The sequence below is a fragment of the Perca fluviatilis genome, chromosome 21, assembly GCF_010015445.1.
Source record: "Perca fluviatilis chromosome 21, GENO_Pfluv_1.0, whole genome shotgun sequence".
NCBI lineage: Eukaryota > Metazoa > Chordata > Actinopteri > Perciformes > Percidae > Perca > Perca fluviatilis.
In genome coordinates, this window is record NC_053132.1 from 7,137,003 (window position 1) to 7,164,687 (window position 27,685).

Consider the following 27,685-nt stretch of genomic DNA (forward strand, 5'->3'; position numbering starts at 1 on the left):
CATGCATAATTATGTTTTCATTAGTGTATAATGAACTGAAACTAAGAATCATTGTGTTTCTTTAGCTTTGAATGTCCATGTTGCACCGCCATGTTTCCACAGTTGCCCAGAATTCAATCAGGAGAGACTTCGTTGCAGATATGCAAAGATTTATTGAACATATGCATAATATAAAATGTACAGAGTCTTTAGAGATTAGACTCCATCGTATACAATCATTTTTAAAGGGGTAGAGAAGCCAAGATGTATCCCGACACTGGTGATGGTGGAGAAGGAACCCGAAGACCGAACGAAGGAGTTGGCCGCCGGAAAGGGGACTCAGGGCGCCGTGGTTGACGATGACCAGAGGTGGAAGGGGAGGAGGAGGGTTGCACGTTTGTCTGAAAAGACAGCTGACAGCACGGAGAAGACATTTAAAGCAGGATGTCATGCTGTGATTGGATCATGAACTTCGTGGCCAATTCTGGTTGGTTACTGAAAGTGTACTCCTCTAAACTGCTGAATAGTTTTAGGAAGAGCGCGTTGATTAGAAGTCTTCCTGAAGGAATATGCACTGAGCTTCATTGGACAAACCAGACAGCGGCCCTAGAGAGAACAACGGCTCCTTTCACGTTTTTACGTTACCTTAAGGCCCCACTTGGAAAGGGAGGGGTGTATTCAGTTGGTCGCAATCTCACCGCTTGACACCACAAAGTCATACACACTGCTCTTTTGATTCTACAACGAACACGCCATAAGCAGCAACTTTGTCAGAAATACAACAGACAAAATATGCTTGCAGAGCAGCCAAATAAACTCATGATTCATTTATTTTCATTTTTATTTGAATAGGGACAGATGCTTAGACATAGACATTTGTGCAACAAATCTCCAATGTACAGCATCACAACATATTGCTAATTTCCAATGCCCAGCCAGGGCTTTTAAACAGTCACGAAAACAAACAATAGACATTGATACAGTAAAATCTATAAAGCAACTTAAACATACTAGACACCTACATCTGTAGTACAACCCCACACCCCCCGCGCCCATACGCCACCCCATGCCGTCCCACCCCTATATTTGTTTTAATAAAGAAGTCAAAAATGATTGCCACCGTGATTTGTAGGGCTGCTCCCTATTAGTCGACTAATCGGTCGTTTTGGTCTTAGTCAACTTAGATTTCTTTAGTCGATTAGTCATGTTTTATGCTTTTTTCATGCTGAATGAGTTATTTCCAAGAAACGTACAAGCACATCTCTGGTAAACACAAGAATTAAAGTGGCGCTTTTGCCTGACTCTTTGTGGAGAAACTCAGATTTACAGATCTGTCGATTAAATCAACTAATCGATTAGTCGATACAATTGAATGAGTGTTAGTCGACTAAGAATTTCTTCAATCGAGCACAGCCCTAGTGATTTGATTTAATGTTACTCACGGCGTAGGAGTAATCTTCCACACACACCAGCAGGGCGCAGTAAAGTCTGTTATCGTGCTGACGAGTTGGAGAAGGAACTCTTTAACAGATCATCTTCTTGTTAACACTGCAATATTTAGAACTGAACTGCCGTCAAAAAATGCAGAAAATTGTCATTTTGTTTTGAAGATGATTGCAGATAGTGCCAACCTCCATGACAAATACATACTCTTGTTTTCCTACCGAAAAAAAAATTCCAATTTATCTAATTTTTCAACACTACAAACGTGTCCCAGCCATGTGCATCACTTTTAGCTGTCCCCTGGAAACAGTTTCCATTGTTGTCTGAGATCCTTGCAGTGTTTCTGTATTTGGTTGTGTGTGTGTGTGTGTGTGTGTGTGTGTGTGTGTGTGTGTGTGTGTGTGTGTGTGTGTGTGTGTGTGTGTGTGTGTGTGTGTGTGTGTGTGTGTTTTTTTTTTTCTATTTGGAGCTAGGTGTTGTCAAATCGGTGAAGATGTTTTCTTAATTTGCTAGTGTTTTGTCTATTTGCATGTGTTTTGTTAGGTTGCAGTGCATTATGCTCTCAGCGCCACTGTAATATTGCCTATATCTTCATTAGATCTTACTTAGAATGAATTAATTCAAAACAAGATTACCAAAAGCCAAAAATTTCAAAGCAGTCAGTTTTGCAGTTGATTAATAATAAATTGCCACATAACCTTTAACATAGTGGGGTCTGTATAAACCAGAGAACAACATGTTCACTTCAATCAACGGAGAACTTTATCATGGGCTAGATTATGTACCGGTGCCATTAAGGCAGAGGACAAGCTGCAGATGGAGTGATCCATTATTCAGAGCAGAGGATCTCTAGTATCAGTCTTTGACAGCCATTTGTTAGATTAACTCTCACTTTGTTGCATGCAGACAAAGGGGGTATCATGCTGGAAGACATATGGGCTAGTTGGAAAACATTACATGTCGGACTTTACACATAAAGCTGTTGAAAAGATTTATTTAAATCTGGATGCTGCTAGGGTTCTACGTTGATATTCAAAACATTTTTCTCTGGCAAATGTCACAGGTGGAGCCTGCCATTAATTTGGGGTTTCACTTGTGTTGTTATACCAACAAAGCAGCAAACAATCAGTGTAAGCATCAAGAATACGAGTGCAAAGGTGCAGGAAATGAAAGTAAATTGAGGGCAGAAGACCAGGGTCACTAATGACTAGGGCTGGACGATTAATCGGAAATGTATCGACATTGATATTCCGAAGCTGTTATCGACTTATTTTTCCCATGACGATAATTTCAATAATTTTTATAAAACTAAAATGTGGCTTTTTTTCACTAGACATTTTCATTTTTAAGCAGTGTGTGCTTTCATTTCAATTTTATACATTTTCAATAAATAGCCATAATAGTTCCAGCTTTGTAGGTTTCCTTCAATTATTTTAAAATCACAAAAATAATCACTTTTAAATTAGAAAGAAAATATCTCCCCTTCAATATTTGAGCCTATTTACAGTAAAACCCTTGGCAATAAACTATGAGGACAATTTTTTTTTTATTATCGTTCATTTATCGTTATCGAGGTTAAAATTAGATTTTGATTTTAGGTCATATGGTGCAGCCGTACTAATGACCACTCCAAACCTTCTGTGTCTCATGTGTGACCATTTCGGGCCTAAACAAGGGATTTGATTTGACCTTTCAGTTATTGGTTTTCAGAGGTCAATCTGTTATGCATTTATTTTTTTATTTGAAATATGTTGTATTGAATTTGAACAAGGTTAATACAAAACAAAATACACACCCACCCTCTCACCCACAGGGTTACAAACGTACAATACCTGCATTCCACAGACGACATCATTGTACCTATTATTATAAACGATCAATAAGTAAGATAAATGGACACAATATATGTATATAACACAGAAAAAGAACAAAGAAGGAAATGGAAAATGAATAAATAAATAAAAGGTAAATAATATGGGGGGGTTCAGTCTTTTGCTATAGTAACATTTTATTTATTGTTTTTGAGCTGGATTTTCCATTTGGAAGTTGTAATAAAAATGATAATGAATCCGCACACTCGACTCCACTAGCACACTCTGCTCACAGTCCTCAAAAACAGAAATCATTGTAAGTCTGATCAGAGTGCTGTAATTACGTCCTTTAAATGATGAATAACAACAACTGAGAATGGTCCTGCACGTTGCTTTGGTCCATCAGTGTGATTTTACAAGCTTAACTGTGCATTAAAGAATTCTCATGAACTAATAAAAACATTTATAATCTAAGTATGATGAAACTAATGATGCACACTACTGTGGATAAATGTAAAAGAGGCTATGCAGGAATGAATTCCTTAAGTGATCTCCTGTAGAAATGCAGGGCTCTGCAGTGCTGCTGTAGGATAAGAGCTAAAGGAAATGTAAGGGTTAATCCAGTTCACACACAGATTGCGATTTCCCATGATCTAATCCAGTGTTTAAATCCTTCTACCAAAGGGAAGCAAAGCTCTTAGAACATGCATACTATCAAATATAACCATTGAAATACAATGGGAAAAAAACAGGGTTAATTAAGGCTAATTAAGGGTACAAGGCTAATTAATAGCAAAGGAGAAAAAACATATATTTGTTACCAAATTACAAGATGTTTTTAGCACCTTTGCACCAAATATACTGTGCCAATCTAACAAATCTAAAATAACAACAAATACCAATTAAAGATATCTAGTTCTATGAGACTTTGCAGCAACACTGAAGACTGAAGACAGATCTGACTGTGCCAATAGTCCACTTTGACCAAATCTTTATTTCGTGGCTTCAGAAATTATGCTAATTGGTAAACCCAAATTAAAGCCTCAAAAGTCCCAGATGCTACTCGCCTATTGTTCTAGTCTGTGGTGGGAATATATTCATATAAAAGAGCTATTATCCATCTGTCCATCCTTGCACTCCTTAACGTATAACACTACTGCCAAATCTCTGTGGGAATAACGTTCACTTGGATGATTCTGCAGTTACGATTTATGTCCAAGCGCCAACGCTCAATGCCATGTGGGAAGTAGTGACATTTATAAAACACAGCCAAAAGGGTGATGGGTGGGTGTTTAATTAATGTGCTTGATTCAACATAAGGCCGGGGTTTGGCCAGTGTTGGCTTGTTTTTTTTTATAATCAGTATAACCATAAAGGTGATCTAGTGATCTGTGACGTTCTAGTTCCCTAGATTTGAATGATGGGTTCAGATCTTGAGTCCTATACTGTATGTTGGTAGGAAGTTCATGGTTCAGACAGACGATGTATCCTGATGACTTTGGTGATCCTGCGTAACCATGAGGTTGACATTTTTGGTGCATAGTGAAATATCTTGACACTTTTTCGAATTGGATGGTTTGCATTCCCCAAAGGATGAATTGCAATAACTTCAGAGATCCCCTGATCTTTCAGGTTGAATTTTGCTTCAGTTTATGACCAAACATCTGCGAACCTAATGACATTCCCATTAACTTCAGCTGTACTTTATCTTTAGTGCTGATTAGCAAATTCTAGCATGCTAACATGGTGAACTAAGCTGGTGACCATAAACATGATAAATGTTAACACTGCCAGTGTAAACAAGTTAGCATTCTGAGGTTAGCATTTAGCTCGAAGCATTGCTGTGCCTTAGATTAGATTAGATTCAGCTTTGTCATTGTGCAGAGACAATGAAATGCAGTTTGCGTCCAACCAGAAGAGCAAAAAAAGCACAAGAAATATATTGCAGTGTTATAAGAGCAGAATACATATGGCTGTGTAATATGAACAATGTATGAACAACATGTACAGATATGTGCAATGTAGTAGCAGTGACATTATGATGGTAGTAAGAATAATATAGATATATGCAGTGTATTAGCAGAATATATAATCAGCACACAGACTCGTAGAGCTCATAGAGCCTTGGAAGGTTCCCACTTGATTTTTCCTAACTCATTCTGCCGAAGCCTTATATAAGCTTCAGCTGAATTTAAGAACACATTTTCTCACAGAATGAGGAACTGGATTTTGTAGTCGCTCAAGGAAGAGAGCGCTTTAAGGCCAGTATGGGCAGAGGGTGTAATTTCCTCTTTCATTGTACATATGACATGTGAGTACTGAATTAGCATAGACTTGAAAGAAATTCAATAGCTCACTGTAGTTTTCACAGACGCATTTTTGCAGTAAACGTTCAAATTCGATGTACCGTCAGGTAATGCCTATAGGATTTTCAAATGACGTGGGAGGCCACAGACATAATGACAGATTTAACCGATTTTTAATATTTTAAAAGTAAGAATGCACACACGATTCAGTCAAGACACAGGACCACACACTTGGAATTCTCCTAAATTATTTCAGAGAGGCAATCACAGAAAAAAGAGGTGAGTTGGAAATAAAGTTCTATCTGCACTATTACTGTTTTACACAAGTAATGTACGCGACATCTGGTTGGTGACCCTTCCCGGTCAGCTCACTCTCATTAGGTATTGCAGGGGTCTGCTTGATATCCCATCGCTGTTCCTTTCACACTACAATGTAGACTCAGATCCAGTTGGTAACATTAAGATGTCTGTAAACTAGGGCTGCAAATAACAATTCATTTTATTGAAGTTTCATTTGTCGATTATTTTCTCGAATTAATTGATTAGTTGTAGGGTTGGGCATCGTTTGGATTTTAACGATTCTGATTCCAATTCCGATTCCGATTCTTCCTTTCGATTCCAGTTCTTATTGATTCTCGATTCCGATTCTTTGAGGGGTGGAGTTGAAACGGGTCACATGCCTATTTTCACAAATAAGAGGAAAGTTTTATTTTGATTCATAGGTGGGTTGCAGTTGTACAGCTTTTTCAATGCAAAATAAAGCCAGATTAGAGTTCCACTTACTGTGCTGCACGGCTGCAACACAACAAGCGACTGGCTGCTACGGAAACCAAAACTTGCGCATATTAAATTTGGAACCTATGATCAGATTTGAAACCAAATCCTCCAAATGATTCCAAACGATTCCAATAAAGAAACGATTCCGATGGAATCGTAATTTCTGCAACGATTCCGATTAGGAATCGGTTCTTGATGCCCAACCCTAATTAGTTGTTTGGTCTATAAAATGGTAAAAAATGTCAGTGTTTCCTAAAGCACAAAATGACTTCCTCAAATATCTTGTTTTGTCCACAAATCAAAGATATTCATTTTGCGTACTGTCACAGAGAAGTGAAGAAACTAGAAAATATTCCCGTTTAAGAAATTGGAATCTGAGAATTAGTGTAAAACGATTATCAAAATAGTTGGCGATTCATTTAATAGTTGACAACTTAGCCATTAATCTTTGCAGCTCTACTATAAACCCCTCACACTACAGGATCTTTGGGGCAGATAATATGTACAGACAACCCTCAAAATGGGGACACCCCCGCGATTGTTTGGAATGGGCGAATTGGACCCAAAATCTGCCAAGTTATCCTCTAGTGTGGAGCCAGCATGCATGAGTCACATGCTGGGAGATGTAGTCCCTCCCGCTTGTCATGAATCTAACCTGAAAATCTCCTCTGAAGATCTGTAATGTATTCTTGCAATCTGACAACCATGTGGGAAACTTGGTAATTGGTTTCCGTCAGTAATGGGCGTCTTTTGAAGTTGTCACAGCAGCTGAAACAGATCCACCACGCATGCAACGGACACTTTAAAGGGGGAACAGAAACCAACACAATCAAATGCAGAGTTAAGTCATTAGCATGTGACAGTTCTCATTAACGTTGTTTATTTATGAGTCAGTGGATGAAAATTATGTAGTTCTGCTTTGGTCGATGCAAGACACTCTTCCTGAAAGTGGGTATGAAGCCACGAATGACACCAGCATGTAATCAAATAGCATTTCCCTGTATGATGACTCAACATATACACACACACACACACACACACAGAAAAACAGGAATCTTTGATGTGTGTGCTGCAGTAGACTTTCATTCTGCACCACCAGCTCCCTTATGCAATTGAAAACCATCAAACTTAAACGTCACACTACTCACTTCTGGCCATTCAATGTAAGAAGATTGTACCTCTCTTACAGCTGGTGATTTCCAAAGTTTTGTCTGGTAGATTAGTCGGACAGAAATATCTGACTGTTTGGAGGCTACAGTCGCAATACATTGGCTCAGCACGGAGGTTCTTCCAAGACTGAAGAGAGGAAGGAGAAATATTTTGAAACATAGCTGAAACCGTGCCATTGATATTTATTTCATATGCCCTGCCTGCACAACGTTTTTAAGTAGGCCTTCACTTGAAGAAAGATGTGACGGTATGAATAAAAAAAGTGGCGACATTACCAGATGTAAAGCGGTTCCATGGCTGCATTGCTCATGATGTCAGGATCCTAGATGTTCTCAGATTGCAGTTGTCAGCGTGCGGCCTATTTGAGGCAATTATGATAATTTCAGTTTGTCAAACTGCTATTTTGATCAAAATAAGTGGAGTCTTTAAAGGTCCCATGACATGGTGCTCTTCGGATGGTTTTATATAGGCCTTAGTGGTCCCCTAATACTTTATCTGAAGTCTTTTATATAGACCTTAGTGGTCCCCTAATACTGTATCTGAAGTCTCTTTCTTTAAATTCAGCCTTGGTGCAGAATTACAGCCACTAGAGCCAGTCCCACAATGACCTTTCCTTATAGGATGTGCCATTTCTGTGTCTGTAGCTATTGAGGAGGAGAGAGGGGGGGCAAGGTGGAGTGTGGGGGTGTGGCCTTGACCAACTGCCACTTTGCTCATTTGAAAGCCATGATGTCTCTCTCTCATGGGTGGGCCAAATTCTCTGGGCGGGCAAAGCAGAGAAAGGGGAGGTAACCTTGCTCCTTATGACCTCATAAGGAGAAGATTCCAGATCATCTGAGCTTTCATTTTCTCAAAGGCAGAGCAGGATACTCAGGGCTCGGTTTACACCTATCACCATTTCTAGCCAATTGGGGAACATAGGCAGGCTGGGGGAACGCATATTAATGTTAAAAAACCTCATAAAGTGAAATTTTCATGCCATGGGACCTTTTAATATTCTGTCTTCACGTCTCTCTTATAAATCCTTCTCTCTAAGTGAAGGATTTACAGCAAGGGATTATTGAAAATAAAAAGCTAATTTAGAGTGATTACACCGAGCCCTGATCTGCTCTGCTTGTTTTTCTGTGATAACAACCACCAGGCTGCATAATCAATACTATATGCTGGCACCAAATATAGAGTGAAATGTATGAATATTGGGGCTGAAGGTAATGATTATTTTCATTGATTGATTGAGTCATCTTTTTATTATGGATTAATTGTTTGCTCTACAAACTTTCAATGTCTTCAAAAAAAGCTGCTGTAACAATTGATTGAGCGTCAAAAAAATGAATTGCCAACAGTTTGGGTAACTGATGAACTATTTAAGGCATTTATTAGGCAGAAATGCCAAACATTTGCTTGTTCTAGTTTCTCAAATAACAATTTCCTGCTTTTTCTCTGTTTTCGACCATTGTAAATGGTGACCTGTAGCCTACTGATGCTTAGTGTAGATGTCACCTTGGGCATGGGTCGAGGAAAATTATAATGGGCATTTTTGCACTATTTTCTGACATTTTTAGAGACTGAACGATTAACAGATTTATGAAAATAATTCAAGGTACAGAGATAAAAGCAGAAACTCTCCACATTTTAGAAGCCGAAGAAGCAGTTTTTTCATTATCATTCATTTTATTTAGATATTCATCTGACAATCGCTTAGCCTTATTTCAGTGACAGATAACAATATGTCTTATTACAGTATATTTACCACCCCCAGTCGTGTCCCTTCACCAAATCCGTTTAATCTACCTACAAGGTGGACTAATTTCACCTTCCAACAGGGAGGAGGGGGAGGGGGAGGAGGAGGAGGGAGTTTAAGCGCATTGATGGTGAAATCAATAAATGAGGAAAGCAGAGGCGATCAAGGCAGGGGATGTTCCGCATTTCACATGTCACCGGCCCAACATGTGTTTGTGCTTTACAGTGGTGGTCCTGTAGAGAGCGGTAGATAGTTTTAATAAGTGGTTACCCAGCCGAGCTCCCCTTACTGTACCGTACACAAGCGGAGGGAGGAGCGACCGTGTAGTATTTCTTTTTTGCTTCTTTCCCTCCTGTCGTTGCAGCACATCCAAACGCTACTTGAAGGCATCATAAAAAACGGGGGAACAAACAACTCATTTTCACGCAAAAGCTTGTTAGGAAGGAGGACAGGGATCGGTGTGATTTTTGGCAGTCCGAGCCGCAGCAGCTTAGCGGAGGACTGGGCTTCGGAGTGAGCGGGACGTGTAGGCGCTGCACACCGGAGGAGCTCTGCTGACTTTCTCCCGCTTCATTTCCGTCTAATGCCCAAATATCCAACCCGAACTGGTGTCCAGACCGCGTGGGGTTAACCGACGGTAAGTGTCGTCGCGTTCACAGCGTGGTGCGTGTGTGTGTGTGTGCGTGCGCGCGCTATGTGTGTGTGTGTGTGTGCGCGCAGTTGTTTGGCGGTGCTAGCTCCAGTAGCCTGGGCTGGTTTGACAGATCAGATCAGCAGCCAAGGTCCACACGTTGTACTGTACAGTAGGCAGGGTCTAACCTTGTTGGTCTGCAGCCCTTTTACCCACAATTGGTGACGTTTCCCTCTGGTTAGTTGTCAATTAAACAATACTGCCGGATAGAACTCCTACAGCGGTCATGCTGCCTTTTTCTTTCAGTGTATTATGCTTGTACTGTGTGCTGCCCACAGGCCCGAACTTGGATTCATGTGTACTGCACTCTAGCGCGCGCATGGTCCAATCATGCATGTGCACGCACACACACACACACACACACAGACCGATAGACTGATCGATAAAGATCACCAGCTATGATACACCCATCATACTTATTTGAATAATATTAGCAATATTAAAGTGTTTGTAATAGTACTATTGATCCAGATCTTATGCAAGGCTGTAATGAAAAGGGAAACCCACCCTAAGTCAGCTTGTATTTGCTCATCATTTTTAGGCTGGCATACTACATCTTTCTAAACCAAACTCAGCGTGTGCAAGTTGGGCCATCAACATTCATGTAAATCCTGCATCTCTGGAAATGTAGTTTATCATTGTGTATAGTAGTATGTAGTTATTTTTTTGTTTGCTTCACAGTTATATTAATGACTTTCGTGTGACAAATGTCTTGTGCATTCCAAAATGTAAATGTCAGAGCGCATCGGTTGATATGCAATCACAAATTGCCAATATCAGAACAAAGTGTTTTAGCGGCACAATGTGCACTGCATTAAAACTGTCTGGGCTGGGTATTAAATTACCACAGACGCTCTGAGTTGTAAAACTGTGTGTGTGTGTGTGTGTGTGTGTTTCAGTCTGTTTTAGATAAGCATGCCGTCAAAGTACAGTACAACTTGATACAATAGTGTACTTTTTGCAACAAAGACAACATTGCCCAGGAAGTTGCCTTGACATGCCTGCACTGATTATGAAAGAACTGAAATGCTCAATATTGCCAAGAAACACTTTAATAAAAAACATAGATATCCCATAGATTAACTCTGGTGACAAGTACGGACATTAAATCATTCATTCAGGCCATGTGAAATCCCCAGTGTAAATAATCTCAATTCAGCCTAATGCATTTGCAGCTGTTTGTGTGTGAAGTCCCTCATCGCAACATTACAACGCTGTAATAATTAAATCACTCAATGTGACCACTCTGCCCAGAGCCTTTTATAGGGTCTTCATTCTCAGTCACATTCATTTTCACAGTAGTATCTTGCAATGTGCTGATAGAAAGTGACAGTCTAAGCTGTATGCTCTCGCAGTTGAATCCATCAAGCTGGCAACATAAGCATTTCCTCTGGCACATTGAGGCTTATTTTAAAAGTCAGAGTGTACGGAATTTCCTATCAACATGGTAACCAGTGAAAAATATATATGTTCAATGTCTAAAAGATCAGACTTGAGATGTCTTTGCAAAGTTTTAAAAGGTTGTACTGTCATTTTCCAGTATGAATACTGTAAATCTGGCACAAAGCATCTTTTACACAACCTTTCTTAATCCTGACATTTTATAGAAATTAAACTAGAAACAACAGATTGTTAACATAAGTTATGCTGTTTAAAAAAAAAATAGAATATAGAAGGATTTATGCTCATTTATTCCTCCAAAAGAGCTCAAGTGCAAAAGTGTCTGGAAGATTACATACACCACTATTAATAAATAATGTGTCTGTCATTATGTAAATATGTGGTGCTAAACCCCTATGGAGTCTCTTTATCCTACACACAACCGGACTAAAACAAAGCTAATTTATGTCAGATCCGCTGGTATGGCCCCAGATGCCCACTGTTCATTAATCATTAGCCATCCGTTTAAATCGCAATGTTCTCTCCCTGGGTTGATTATTATCCCTGGACAAATCCAGCAGTCAAGTATAAACATTTTCCCTACGGGTATGATTTTAAATAGACCAAGTGTGCTCGACGGAGAGGGCAAAAACCTGTGTAAACAAAGGTCCTCCATCAGAAACACATAGACAAACTCATAGGAACATTAAGGTGTTCTTTTCTCACACGCTGACACTTTATTCTTCCCTATTTTTTCTTTTATTGTAAATAGTTTGGTAAGAGGGTTGTACATGAGAGAACACACAGAAGGTGTAGCCCTATGTGACCTGGTCTTCTCTTTCTCCTGTCTTCTTCTCTCCTCTTCCTGTTGGCTGGGGCTCCTTTAGGGGGCCTAGTGGGCCTCTCTTTTTGTGACCCTGATTCTGTCCATATTTCTTCCTGGCCTCCTTGTTGATTTTCCTTCTCCTCCTCACCCCCCTCTCTCTCCTAGTCTACTCCTATCCCCTCCTATTCCCCATGGTGGGGCAGCAGCGCTTAATGTTCGGAAACATAGAGCGTTCACTTATATAACCTTGGCTGTGCAGCTGATGTCCTGGTCTGTATCTGCTGTATAATGATGTCAGAGCTGTCTGGAGAGGCAGAGGGCATGCTGGGTAGGCCAATATGTCGAGAGCTATTCCTGAACTGAGTCTGGTGAGTGAGGCGATCCTGGGATTTGCCTCCCATTTCCTCCCTTTTTTGTCTCTCGTGATGACTTTGGAAGTTAAATGGAGATGCAGTTTGTTGTATTTGTCAGTGGTTACGAAGAATGTCCTCGACATGGCAGTAATTGTCCTGGGGGAGCTGCTGCATTATTTGCCCGTATGGCCAGCTGAAAACCTCAAGAGATAACTACCCGGGTTTAGATTTTTCTGGCATTTTCAACAGACTTATTGTGCCTCTGACCCAGGTTAGCAACGGGCACATATCGGATTAGCAAAGGTTAGCATCACATCTTTTTCCTCCATATATGCACATCCTAGAGTAACATGCCTGTTATTGTCTTGCCTTTACGTTTTGCTTGATCTTCAGTTAACTGTTCCTCATCTAAAAAAATCTGGGCCCCAAGGGCGTTTGCAAGCCGTATGGGTTTTCGACTGACTAATTAGATTAAAGGACACACATATGAGGTATGAGTTATAGATAGTTTCATAGGATTTATTCAGCCAGGGCGAGTGCAGCCAACCACAAGAAGTCATCTGATCATCATGGGTTTCCGCACTGCCACTGAGCTAATAGATTTTGTGGCAGTGTAAAGTATAGCTTGTGTTGTTCACCAACAAAGCCATCCTTATCAAAGTACGCTTGTACAAAATATTTTGATTTAGTTTGCTTTTATCTGAGAAAATAAATTGGCCTCTTAATTCACGAAAAGATTGATAACATCAGACAAACATGAGGTGTCTTTGTTTATATATACCTGTACATCATTATGTAGACCAATTAAAAGAGTCCAAGCACTAATAAGACAATGACAACCTGTTGATTTGGGTAAGCTAGTCACGCCACCAAATCCAGTTCTGATGGAAATATACGGTATGTGCACCTTGTTGTTTGCAGCTGCTTTCAGTGTTTTAGGGCTGCTCCCTTTTAGTCGATTAGTTGACTAATCGGTCGTTTTGGTCTTAGTCAACTTAGATTTCTTTAGTCATGTTTTATGCTTTTGTTCATGCTGAATGAGTTATTTCCAAGAAACGTACGAGCACATCTCTGGTAAACACAAGAATTAAAGAGGCTTTTGCATGACTCCTTGCGGAGAAACTCAGATTTACAGATCTGTCGATTAAATCAACTAATCGATTAGTCGACACAATTGAATGAGTGTTAGTCGACTAAGAATTTCTTCAATCGAGCACAGCCCTACAGTGCTTAATCTTCAGCTGACATTTTTTTTCTTTTTTCTTTTATTTATTCAGGGAAGGTTCACTGAGAGGAAGCTTCTCTTTTGCACCCTGATCACATTCACACAGTTACACATTCATACCTGGAAGCTGCCCAGTACAACCACAATCTGATCTGCTGGTCACCGGTGCTGCTCCACTGGAGCGGTTGGGGTTAAGGGCCTTGCTCAAGGGCACCTCAGTGGTGGTAATGAGCGCTGCTCTTTCACTTTTTTCCACCGCAATTTTATCCTGTCGGTCTGAACCGACGACCTCCTGGTCACAAGCTCGCTTCTCTAACCTTTAGGCCACCACTGCCCCCATAACAGACGACTTGAACTGAGACACATTTCTTCCAGGACTGAAATGTCAACTAGAGCAAGACTGATGTATATCGGCCCACTGGCCTTTAGCAGATATATGGGCATCAGTGTCTATGTTGGCTATTATGTAACAAGAAATGGAAGTACAGATATCCCAAACTAGATTTGAGATAATTTAGAAACTGGTCACCATTAGATAGTTTGCCAGAGAGCACTGACAAGTTGGTGTTTACACCACAGAATGCAAAGCTTTCTATGTATATTGGTTACAATTCTTAATTCTTAAAAACTAATCCAAGGGATTAGAATCCGGAAATTACTATCAACTGATATATATCGTTATCAGATTATTTATCTCCCAAATCAATTGTCAAATCATTGCTTTACCCTGGTAATTAAATGGCAAAGAAGTGTGGCGTGAGCCATTATTATAAGGAAACGATAACAGATCAAACGTCATAGTTCCCACAGAATAATATACCCCTTTTGTGGCTCTCTTTCTGGTAAAAATAGGTTTAATATTACGGCTGTATCTGATGACTATTTTCATAATTGATCAATTCATCGTTTGGTCTATAAAATGTCAGAATTGTTCCCAGAGCTCAAGGTGACCTCTTCATATAGGTTAACCTGTGCAGCCAACCGTAAGATGCTTGTTGTATAACGCAAAAGCAGCAAAAATTGACATTTGAGAAGCTAGAACCAGCGAATGTCTGGCATTTTTGCAGTTGAATTACAATTTTTTTTGTTGAATATCATCTGTCAGTTAATTATCTCCTTGTTTCAGCTCTAATAATAGAAAGTAATGTGTATCCTCGGTCTGTCTGCCATTAAGGAAATTCCATGCTGTTTCCTGCTGTAATATCTGGCATGCAGAGTAATGAGTGTGTCCTCACTGGCAATTCAAACCTCATTATCTGAGAAGAACGAGGCTAACCTTTCAGTGTGATGTCGTAGCGGGTTTGTGTTGCATTCGGAGGCCCGTGAAGCGCCACTGCTGATAAGCATGCTGTCATGGTGAACACGACAAGAGATTATCAGTGCACTCTGCACTGTATTCAAACAGACCACTGGGGGTCCTGCTGTCTTTGAGATACTGTACCACCCCATCCTCCTAACACACAAACACATGGCATCAGATGTCAGCCAGCGTGCTCTAAGTCTGTGGCTGTTTCTCAGTGTTGTGTTGTTGTTGTTTTTTGGCCCCACCCTTTTGATTTAGTCTTAGTGGGTTAGGTTTCGCTTGATCCTTTAGTTGTTTTTTTGTTTTTTTTTCTTCAGTTGTTTCTGTTGAGCAGTGGTTTTCATGCAGATGGTTACCAGAGGCTCCCCCTTGACTTTTTTTCTTCTTCTGTGCCATTGAACCATTGAAACTCTCTTGAAACTCTCTGCTGCTCTCTGTCTCTGTATGTGGCCCTGTCAGCCAGCCTGTGCTTCATCAGCTTCCAGATTACCAGGGAAAATAATAATTTATAAAATAGCCTTTATTGGCCAGATAAATTAGTGAGGCTGTTTTACACAACTACACTTCTTTTTTTTTTTTTATTATAAACACCAGTCAGCTTGGCTCTGCTTGGGTACAACTGGGGCCACACACAACTGGCTTTTCATCAACGGGAATACTTGGCAACGGGGCCCGTGACGTTTATTTTTGCCAGGGTGAAGTGGAGCACTTTACGAGTCGGAGTCCATCCTGCTAGCACTGAACTGCTCTCACTCCCTCGTTGTGAGAGCTGCCTCAGTTCATGCAGTTGAATAGAAATTAAGTGATTACGCATTTACAGACATATTAAACAACCAGTTCCCAAGACAATAAAGTGGCTACTTTTTTTTTTCTCCTGCGTCATAAACACTGAGGCATTGTGGCATACGGAAGGATTCCCTTCATGTGGATTTGAGATTAAACTGGCAATAACAATTTCAGTGTCTGTGCCCCCTGTGCAGAAGATAATCAGTTTATAATCAGTTCCCAAGAGTAATCAATGTGTGTGATTATGAGTTTGTATGTGGGCATTAGAGACGGGATAATTTGAAATAAAAAAAATTAAGATTTGCTTTGAATTGATAACTTTCTTGTTTTGGTAAATGCACTCTTAAATTATTTGTTGTATTCTATATATACCTGTACATATGGTGCATATATATATATATATATATATATATATATATATATATATATATATATATATATACACACACATACACACACACACACACACACACACACACACACACACACACACACACACAAGGGCTGTAAGTAATGATTATTTTTTACTGCCAATTAATCTGCAGATTAATTTCTCAATTAATTGATTCATTGTTTAAAAAAAATATCCATTACAAGTTCCAATTCAAATTGGTTGTTTTGTCCAATCGAACAGTCCAAAACACCTAAATTCCATTTTTAATGGAATAATACAGAGATAAGCAGACACATACTCAAAATTGAGAAGCTGGAACCAGAGAATGTATGGGCTTTTTTCGCTTGAAAAATTTGACTTAAACTAAAGAATCCATTCAGCTCTATGGCACATTGTACAGTATTGTATATTTTGTGTGTGTGTGTGTGTGTGTGTGTGTGTGTGTGTGTGTGTGGTACACAAATCGTTTTACCCCAATCAACCACTTCCCAAAGGAAAAGGAAAGCACCATTGATGGCTTTAATGAGTAAGTCAATAGTGTTAAAATGCATGGGATGAGAGACAAAAGAACGAATCTGTTATACTTGGAAATTTTCCATTCTTCGACATACTATCTGCTGAGGCAATGACATACTATCTGCTGAGGCAATGAATAACTCTGAGCAAAGAAATGCTTAAAAAAAACCACAATTAAGAAATGGGCCGAGACCTAAGTCCCGCTGGCTACTCTGCTCTTCAAACGTGCTGTATATAGGTCAGCATTTAATAAGTGTAACCATTTCATTCAGTGACCTTTTTTTAATATCCAATAGAGTGAGTTTAATGCTCCAACAAAGCCTCCGCTGCTCAAAACACCTGCACTAGGAGCTGAATAAATAGTTGGCTAAGCAGGAGAAAGGCTGGAGTTTCATTGCTTCCTGTTTGTCATTCTTGAGGAAATGTGGATGGACTTGTTCCATCGCCTGATGATTTGGCAAGCTTCTACAAAACTCCGCCTCTTGATCGTTGTATTCTTTTACTTTCTTTATGGGATTGGGGGTTAAGGCGACCACACGCGCCACCTACACCAACAGTACCTTTTCTAGGAAATAGCTGAGTAATTACAAGACCAAAATAAAGACCTTTTGGTTATGCAGTTGTGCTTCAAAATAGAAACATGTAGGTTTTTAATAGGGTCATGGCTTTTCACTCCAATGTGGAATTACAAGTGTCAGGAGTGAATGAGGCTGAAGTTGTTCTACAGCAGAAACCCCAACAGCCCTGTTACATGTACTCAAGTACTCCTCCATCAACACCACCCATCATGTTCCGAATGGGTTCATTTGAATTGATTTACAACGGGACATTCATTTAATTAATAATCTATAGCTAACTGTCTCAACTGTTTTTATATTAGTTTTAGCTAACTGTTTCAACCAACTGTTTCAGCCCTGACTGTTTATTCGGTGGCGCGTTGAACACCCGGTTGTCTTTTTAATACTGCGAGTTTACATACACGTCACTGCTGATGGTTAACAACTCGGACACGCCCACCAAGAGAGATAAAACGCAGCTCCAAACCTGTTGCACACCGTTTCAAGGAAACATGTCATACAACCCGGAAACCAACCGTAACCGGTTTGAGATTGAACGAGCCCCTGAAAAAAAATCAATGATTAGTGTTAGCTAACCATTTCAACTGTGTGTCTAATACTTTTCTCAGTTGTAACGGAGAGTGGGTCTGGGAAAGGTTCATTGACAGTTCATTTCCAAAGGGGCGTCACCAACGGACGCCGCTCAAATGCCTCTGGGCGCATTGGATAGTCCTTCAACCAATCAGACCAATGATCCGGGTGACGCTTTGCTTCGGTAGCCGTCATGTTGAATGTAAACAAACAGCTGCTTGCTGCGCTATCGTTGTCGCGTAAAGCCCGCCTCAACGGTTGTGATTGGTGCCTCGATTTTGGGGACATTGGAAATGGGCTTGAATGGACTCTTGGCCAGACTGACTTGCAGAGAAGTTCGTCAGGGTTTACCCAGGCTAATACTTTTGGTTTACTGTTTCAACAATTAATGAAACACTCCTGTGGCTTGTATTAGAGGGTAGGAATAAACGATCAATATCGTCAGATGATTTGGAGGTTTTCATCGTAGACTGATAGACCATAGTATGGCTTTCACTCTTGATCACAGCATTACTTGGTGACTCAATATGTGAATATTGTTCTGTTGTTTTTCAAGATTATTTTTCTGGGGCATTTTAGGCCTTTTATTAGACAGGATAGCTTGAGATGTGAAATGGGAGAGAGAGGGACAATGACATGCAGCAAAGGGCCGCAGGTCGGATGCGAACCCTCGGCCGCTGCGGTAAGGACTGAGCTTTCGTACATGGGGCGCACGCTCAACCAGGTGAGCTATCCAGGCGCCCCATTAATGTTGTTCTTTAATACATTCTGTTGGATCAAGTAAGTTGCACTACTATACAATCTCTTCATGTACCCAGTGACAACTGCGGAAGTACCCCTTGGGATTACAGTATACACAACAACAGTACAGGGCTTAATAAGATATATCTGTATCTAGTAATGTGTTTCATTATTAGGCATTAAAAAAGAAGTCATTAAAGTTTAGGGATTGTGCTTTTAAAGCCTACTAAGGTTTTAATATATTGAGTTATGGCAGGGTGCTTCTTTCTAGCGGTTTTACAGCTCTTCTATTCATTTACAGCAAGCTGCTTCCCCAGGTTTTAACAGTGGTTGAGTCCCAACCATTTCTGACTGGGGCAACAAGTGTGACTGTGTGTGTGAGATATTCCCCTGGCTAAAGAATTAGACTTTGGTTTATGTTATGACTGTCTGTGAGGTTAAAGATCACTTCAGAGTTTAGTTGGGATTCTTCGAAGTGTGACTGACAGTGAGCCACTCTCCACTGGGCCTCTCCGTTACTGCCCACCAACCACTTTTTCTGTTTGAGGAAAAATTTCTTTTCTGACATCATACCTAAACCCCTCTGAAGCTGGAATCTATTTTCCTTCCTCCGGTTATTTTGAGTGCAATGCTTTTTGAGAGAAAGTAAAGTCGGTTGCCTGGTTGACACCAGACCCTTCTCAGTTGGAACTGAGAGTGGGTCTGGGGAAGGTTCATTCACAGCCCATTTCCAACTGACGCCGCTCAAATGCCTCTGGGCACAATTGGATAGTCCTTCAACCAATCAGAGCGATGAAGGAGATTACTCTTCACCGTGGCTGCGCTGTTGTCATCGTGTAAAGCCCGCCTCAACGGTTGTGATTGGTGCCTCGATTTGGAAAAATTGTTAATGGGTTCAAATGGGCTCTTGGCCAGACGGACTTGCAGAGCAAATCTCAAATTTGCCAGAAGTTCGTCAGGGTTTTCCCAGGCTATAAAGTCGGTACACTTGTTGAGCCAGGTCAGTGCATTTTGTTCAGCGTATGTGTAAAAATCAGAGTGGAGAATAGTTAAGCATTCACTGTGTGATCAAATAATGATGGTGGGGGAAATTGTCTGCCATTATTTAGCATTATATCGGGTGGGTATGCTGCGGTTTGTGGAGGAGCCTGCTGGTAACAGGAAACACGAGTGAGTGAGTCACCTTTTCAACTGTTTGTTGATGCTGCGATGCCAAAACAGAGATAAATCTGTCTTTATTCATCACCTTCCCTCAAGTATCTCAAGTCCCTGCACACTGACACACTTGTCATTTGAAACTCTGACAGCTTTCTTGTATATTTTGTATTTTATGATGACAGTGATTAAAGGATGATCTCACAAAAGAGATGATAATTTTTAGCATTTAGAATGTGATTTTAAATAGGTCCCATGGCATGAAAATTTCACTTTATGAGGTTTTTTAACATTAATATTAATACGCGTTCCCCCAGCCTGCCTATGGTCCCCAATTGGCTTGAAATGGTGATAGGTGTAAACCAAGCCCTGGGTATCCTGCTCTGCCTTTGAGAAAATGAAAGCTCAGATGGGCCGATTTGGAATCTTCTCCTTATGAGGTCATAACAAGCGAGGTTACCTCCCCTTTCTCTGCTTTGCCCGCCCAGAGAATTTGGCCCACCCATGAGAGAGAGACATCATCGCTTTCAAACGAGAAAAAGTGGCACTTGGTCAAGGACACACCCCCACTCTCCACCTTGGCCCGCCCTCTCTCCTCCTCAATGGCTACAGACAGAAATGGCACGTTCTGAGGAAAGCTCATTGTGGGACTGGCTCTAGTGGCTGTAATTCTGCACCAAGGCTGCATTTTGGGAAAGAGACTTCAGATACAGTATTAGGGGACCACTAAGGTCTATATAAAAGCATCCAAAGAGCACCATGGGACCTTTAATTTGATATTTTAACATAAATTTTTTCCATGTCACTCTGTCCTTGTGGCTTAATGGAAATAATTTGTCAGATCCAGCAGCAACACCTCTAACAGCAGCACCACTTTAGAGGCATAGCTCACCTTAAAAATGATGCTAAGAATGGGCAAAGTGACCTTTTTCACCTTTTTATTTCACTTGCTGTCTAGTAGTGACATATATTTAGCTATTTATTTATTACATTTTTTTGTGTTTGTAGTTTTGGTTGAAGTGTGAAATGTTTAGTTGACAATGTATGGGTTACACTTTTGTGTTGTGGCTGCTGTAATATGTTTTATTTTCTTTTGCATTCTTTATTTTGTGCAAAGTAGAGTATGTTGTGTGTGGACATTGGACCGGAAGCTGTGTATGAAATTACTTTTGTCTTGGTGTTATGTAATTCCATGTGGGATGGGCCACTTAGTGGCATGACACATTAATAAAATATATCATATCAAAAAGATCATCCTGTCCATATGCATTTAACCTTTTAAACCTGTTATTTCAAAATGCTGTGCAGCCATACTAAACAAAATATCTTTTTTTTTTAATGCATCAGCTCGGAATGTTTGAAATTATAATGGGCTTTTTAAGAATATTACATTTTATAGACAAATTGATTCATCCAGAAAATAAATGTTCATTAGTTGCAGCCCAATATGATACTGTCAGACCGTGTGGAATAAGATGATTATTCCAAACTTAAAACTGCTTAAAGAGAAGATAACATGGGAAACCTGTTGGTGGGTTAAATATTTATAATTTATTATTAATGGCTAATTGTTTTCTATAGTACTTTTGAGAAAAATGCATGTACTTTTGATACCAGGCGTAACATTTGTTTAAATCATTTGAATTCCTCCTCTGGAGTGATATTTTAATGTACTGAGGGTATGATTCATGTAAAAGGTGTGTCTAGGATTGTTAAAAGGGAAATGTGTTCAGCTCTAGCAAATAATCAAACAAAAGATAGTGTAACCGCTCTAGTGCTGGCAGCCTGACCTTAATAATAATAAAAAGAAATCAAACATAATTATTTCCACATCAAGAAGGCTGCTGCACAAGGACATTCTGTTGCTTATCAACAGTCTGAAAGAAGTAAGCCTTTAAAAATGTGAAGTACTAGTTTGGGAACAATGTGGAGCATGTAAACAGTCATTAACGTATCACTTTAAGAAGGTCCCTATCATTCTCGCAACTTAGATATCAATGTCCAATTTGAATGCATCATTAAACCAGGGATTTGCTCTGCAGTTTACCTGAGGCAGGAAGTGTGTTTCATCTCTACCTGTTTGTGTTGCTAGCCAAGTCGACGGAGAGCTACACACTGGGAGGTCCAGGATGCCAATTAATGCCAAATGCCCTGAGGCTGTGTGTGTGTGTGTGTGTGTGTGTGTGTGTGTGTTTGTCTTTGAAAAAAAATCGGGAGACTTACTGATATATTAGGTGTAAGCATTCCTCATCTGAGTTGCCTAAACTGCAGCCAATCGACAAACTCTGGCATACAGGAGACACTAACGTAGTCAAAGATGATTCAGTTTCTTGCTGGTAGTGAAAATAACGCCTCTTCTTTAACACACTTGCATGTGTTGGCATGTGGCACAAGCTGTGTTGTGTGGGTATATGCAAGGTTGTTTGTGTGAGCACTGTCTGTCTTTCTGCAGCGTCTCCATGTGTTTGGTGTGTAGAGGAAGAGCTCATGTTTCCATCAACATAGCTGGACCGGACAGTTGGAAACTCAATAGGCAAAGTGTAAAGCAGTCACTCTGGGATTAGTGTACACTACCTCCCTTGAGTCTCCTTTGGCATAGCAACAATGGATACAAAAAATTCAGGGAAGTTGCATGCAAGCTCTGCACACTTTGAACTAATACAACTCATATGCATGCTTTTACCAACAGGCATTCACACCAGCAGAGGCACATCTACGCACATTCATGTTCCCGGACATATGCAGGTGGCTATTCTCAGTTAAAGGGGTGATAGAATGCAAAACCGATTTTACCCTGTCATAGTTGAATAACGACAGTTTGGTGGGTAAATAGGACATACATAGAAGCTCAAAATCCCACTGACACCCCTTTACTATGAAAATCTCATATTTTGAAACTGCCTCTGAAAACGGGCGAATCCCAACAAAGCTGAGTTGCTTACAAAGCGTCTCAAAATCCCGAACCCTTAAGAGAACAGTCACGCCCAATATTTACATAGGCTACACAACTGACCTGAGATCAGGTAGTCTTCTGAATCTAGCTAGGTCACGCAGATCTCTGCTATTCCATTACAAAATTCACTTCTGAAACTTTTTATGTGAGAAATCAACCATATAAAGCTTCGAATATGGGCCGCTTTACGAAAATGGATGGCTAATTGCAAATTTTCTCCGACTGTGTGCCGGAGTTTAGTGCCGGTGTTGGTGCTGCCTGGGTTGCTACCGCCCGCCCTGACCGCAGTGTCAGCGAAGCTTGTTACGCCCGCAATCTCTTACCGCAGCCCGCAGGTTCCAGTTAATCTTATAATGGGTATGTGTGTTGAGTTATTTAAACAAACAATCGGGAAATAAAGCCTCTTGTCCGCGAGTCTCATTGATAGATCCGCGGTGAGATGGAGTCAATGGAGAGCTAGCTAGCCTCCCCTCTAACTCTGACATTCACAAAAATACATTCAATTGAAATCCGAAATCGGACAAGTGTTAGCTAAGCTTTGTAAGACCTTGAGGAACCTGTAATATTCATGCGGTGACGAATTCAAACTGTAAATATACTTTAGTTATGCGAAAGTGAGCAAGCTGCGGTATTTCCCCATTGTAATGAATGGGACATATAGCAAGCAGCTGTTCGTCCCTACAAAGACGCCCTTGCGTTCATAAAAATGCCTTAAAATCAAATCGGACACAACGGTTAGCTTTATAAGACATTGGGGAATGATGTTGTATAAAGTGGCGTGGCGAAATTCAAACTGTAAATATAATTTAGTTATGGCGAGAAGTGTAGCTAGCTAGCTTGCTACTACCCGCCATAACTAAATTATATACAGCTAGCTACGGTATTTCCCCATTGTAATGAATGGGACATATAGCAAGCAGCTGCTCGGTCCTACAAAGACGCCTCGTATTCATAAAAATGCCTTAAAATCAAATCGGACACAACGGTTAGCTTTATAAGACATTGGGGAATGTGTTGTATAAGTGGCGTGACAAAATTCAAACAGGAAATATAATTTAGTTATGGCGAAAGTGTAGCTAGCTAGCTAGCTGCGGTATTTCCCCATTGTAATGAATGGGACATATAGCAAGCAGCTGCTGGTCCTACAAAGACTCCTCACATTCATAAAAATGCCTTAAAATCAAATCGGACACAACGGTTAGCTTTATAAGACATTGGGACATTCAAAACCGTAAATGTATTATTTATAGATATAGTTATGCCGGCAGCTGGCCGCGGAGCCCCGTATGCAGTATCCACAAAGGGTGACTTTGCGCTGGGTATGGAGCCCAGCAGGCTTCGCTCTCGTCAGACTGTGTGGAGCTCCTAAAGTCCGACACGTCTTTACCAAATTTGCAATTAGCCATCAATTTTTGTAAACGCCGCCAATATTTGAGCTTTATATAGTTGATTTCCGCTAAAAAGTCTCAGAAGTGAATTTGGTAATGAAACATTGCAGTGTCTGGAATATGAGATTCTGTCGCTTCTCTAATGTATGTGTATTGGGGATTCGCTCAACCAATCAGCGCGTCTCTAATGTCTGCGTATGGTAAGTCGCTCAACCAATCACCAAATCACACTCATCTAAATATTCATGACCATACCATATTTGGAAGAAAAGCTCTTGTTACAAATACGGCCAAAACACAGGGATGCATAAGGGCCCATAAAATATCAACTAGGCCATTTTCAGCCCAACCAATGTTACATACCCCATTAGGAGACCATAAGGAACAGTGTGAAATACCCTATATAATCATTCTATCACCCCTTTAAGATGTCATCACTCAAGCTTTTACGGAATACTACCCTGTGATAAACACATGTTGCGTCCTGTACTTTGTATTTGTGTATATCCCTATGTACAGTATTTCACAAAGGCACTTACAGTTCACTTTTTCACCCAGCCAGTTCCCTGTTTGTACAGCACTGTCTAAACTGTCTCGAGTGTTTAATGCTGTACCCAAGAACTGTTTGACTTTGTTTAATGCAGGACGACACAGAGGGCAGCGAAAAGCTGCCAACAATCCTGTATAACTGAAGCAACTTCCTGTATCACAACAATTATTTGTCAAGTTTGTAATTAATTACAGCCAGGGTGCAAAATTAACTTTTTTGACCACCAGCCAAATGGCTAGTGAATGTTTACATTTTAGCAGCCACAGCTGGTTAGTGAAGGATATCTACCAGCCATTTGCATTATTTACCAGCATTTGGCTGGTAGATGGTGCTAATTTTGAGTCCTGATTACAACATAATATTCTTCAACTATTTTGACTTTGACATGTGGAAATTGTGTATTTTGATGACACAAAAATATGATTTCATGCTATTGTTGACAATTATGACAAAATGAAAAGCACTGCTGCAGATGATTGTAGTCATAGCAGAGTACTTTTGTTGAACTCAGAATAGAACATACAACACATTGTCCCACCGTGCGCAATTGTTTATTGTTATCTGATCACATTTATAAATCCTTATCTTGCCAAAGACAAACATTTTACAAAAATGTGGCAAGGAATCACGAGTTACAAGGCTGTGTGTTTAAGCAAATGCTATGCTTTTTGTAATGTATTTAATAGGACTATAAGTAAAACCCTTAGGTGTGAAAGTAAACAGTCAAAATAATCAAAATGGCCTACGGAGCATGCATAAAGATTTGGCTAGATGCCGGCCCAGGGTGTCAAGCTGGGCGGCCCACGAGAAGAGGCTCCAAATGCTGCTTGTGTTCTCTGACCCTTGTCCATGTTGGACGGGCTCCAGCTGGTCCTCAGAGCGAGCTCTCTCTACTTTCACATCTGTAGACCTCTTCTGTGCCAAGAAGGGCAGCACTGACCCTGCTGACCATCTATTTGTGTGTGTGTGTGTGTGTGTGAGAGAGAAACTAGCATAAAGGGAGAGATGGTAAAGTACGGATCATGTGTTTGACTGCGAGTTTAGTGTAATCTGTTTGTGTGGGAATCATGTGGAATGACATTGTTTACAGTCCATTGCTTCACCTTGTTAGTGTGTGTGTGTGTGTGTGTGTGTGTGTGTGTGTGTGTGTGTGTGTGTGTGTGTGTGTGTGTGTGTGTGTGTGTGTGTGTGTGTGTGTGTGTGTGTGTGAGTGTGAGAAGCACGAGTGTGTTGGCGACCCTTATCTGTCACAGGGGGATTAGCTGACCGAAGGCGATCCTTTGACTTGTCTACCCTCTGCCTGTGGGAGTCCTTTGCCTTGTTTTCTCACAGATTGTCACTCGGGCATGTCTGCTCTGCTACTGTAAAGCCAGACTTCACCTTAACCTGCATGGCCTACTCCATTTAATACAAATATATTCCTACTAATAATTTCCTTAGGCATATATTAAGATTTTCAAATTATTTCCTTTCTTTAATGTGAACAGTATGTCAGTATGAAATTAAAGGGTCAGTTCACCCATATTACAAAGAAAACATGTTTTGTAGTGCTTTCTTGCACTTGGTTCATCCTTATTTTTGTCTTTAGATTTATAATCTTTAAAGTGGACATATTATGCTTTCCCGTATTTTCTGTCATATGTTCAAAGTTATAATGTCGGATTTTCATGTTACCCCTTAAAATAATGAGGTAAACGTATTTTTTTTTTAAATCCCCATGAGCTAATCTGTTCTGAACGCTCCAGTTTTTTCTAATCTCGGCAAAATTTTACGCAACTCTAAGCCGGCCTTCTATGATTGGTCATCTGCTCCAGGTAGGCAGGACTGGAGCGTTTTTTTGTTTGTTTTTTTAAGCTACTGTGGTGTTATAGTCGCATGTAGCTACATGCTAACGGCAGTAAAAATGTCACCTGCTGCTAGTGTTGTTAAATTCCCCCAATTCTGGGTCACATTACTCCTGAAACATTACCGGCAATGTAGTATTTGGTTTAAAAGCCCTTATCTGTGATTTTTGACTGTAGAAAGTGCTGCTATATTATAGTGTCCACTGCTAACTATAGTAGCTACATGCTAACGGCAGTAAAAGATGTAATCGTGGTTGCCAATGTGTTAAATTCTCCCCAATTTTGGGTCGCATTACAGCTGAAACATGTCAGATTGGGTAATGTTTAGGTCAGAAGCCTTTATCTGCGATTTCTGACAGTAGAAAATGCTGCTTCGTTCCATTACAATCTAACGTTAGCCTAGTTCTGAATATAAAGTAGTTGCTAATGCAACATAGCTGTAATCTTGGCGACCAGTGCTGGTCATTTCTCCCCAAATACGGGTCACTATACTCCTGGGACATGTCCGGTTGTGTATTATTGGGTTTAGAAGCCTTAATTGGTGATTTTTCACGGTACAAAGTCCTGCTATATACTGCGTTACAGTAGCTCCAGTTCCAACTAGTGAAACAACAGCAGAGGCTGCGGAGCGCAAATTCCAGGAAACACGCTGGCCAATCAGAGCATAGTGGGCTTTTTCGGGAGGGGGGCTTAAAGAGGGTGAATACAGGTGCAGCAGCTATGGGCAGTAAGACATTTTTTATTTATTTTTTTAACATTAAAGCATGTAAACATGTTATAGTATGATAGTATTCATCGTGAATGGCGGAGATTAATATTGCCTTCACATGCACAAGGGATGTAGAGGAAACAATGCAGCATGTAATTCAGCATTACTCTATTTGATCTCATTGAATCAAACCTCACTGAGTTGTATAAAGTTACTGTTGATGCAAACGGAACATTTCCTACTGCTGCTGTTGCTTCATAGCATTAAAAGTGTTCAGCTGGCAAAACACAAGGTGGCTTTTATTGTGAAAACTGAGAAATCCGCACTTTCCACAGTAAGCATGTGGGTCTGCAAATCAACCAGGAATGAAATCTTAAGGATTATAAATTTATATTTCATTAATACGTTTTTTGGTTTTTGAGACTTCTGAATGGAGTGTAGTTTGTGATGCTCAAAATGTCAAAAAATTACAGGAAGAAATGAAAAACATTTCAAA

The 27,685-nt window shown here is 40.3% G+C and overlaps 1 long non-coding RNA gene across 1 annotated transcript in view; it reads left to right on the top strand.

Moving 5' to 3' along the window:
• Positions 1 to 9,418: 9,418 nt before the first annotated feature.
• The window catches only part of LOC120550855, a 118,404-nt gene continuing 100,137 nt past the window's right edge, over positions 9,419 to 27,685 (top strand). Inside the window, exon 1 of the long non-coding RNA XR_005637793.1 lies at positions 9,419 to 9,864. This is a non-coding gene — a long non-coding RNA (uncharacterized LOC120550855). The remainder of the gene's footprint in view (positions 9,865 to 27,685) is intronic.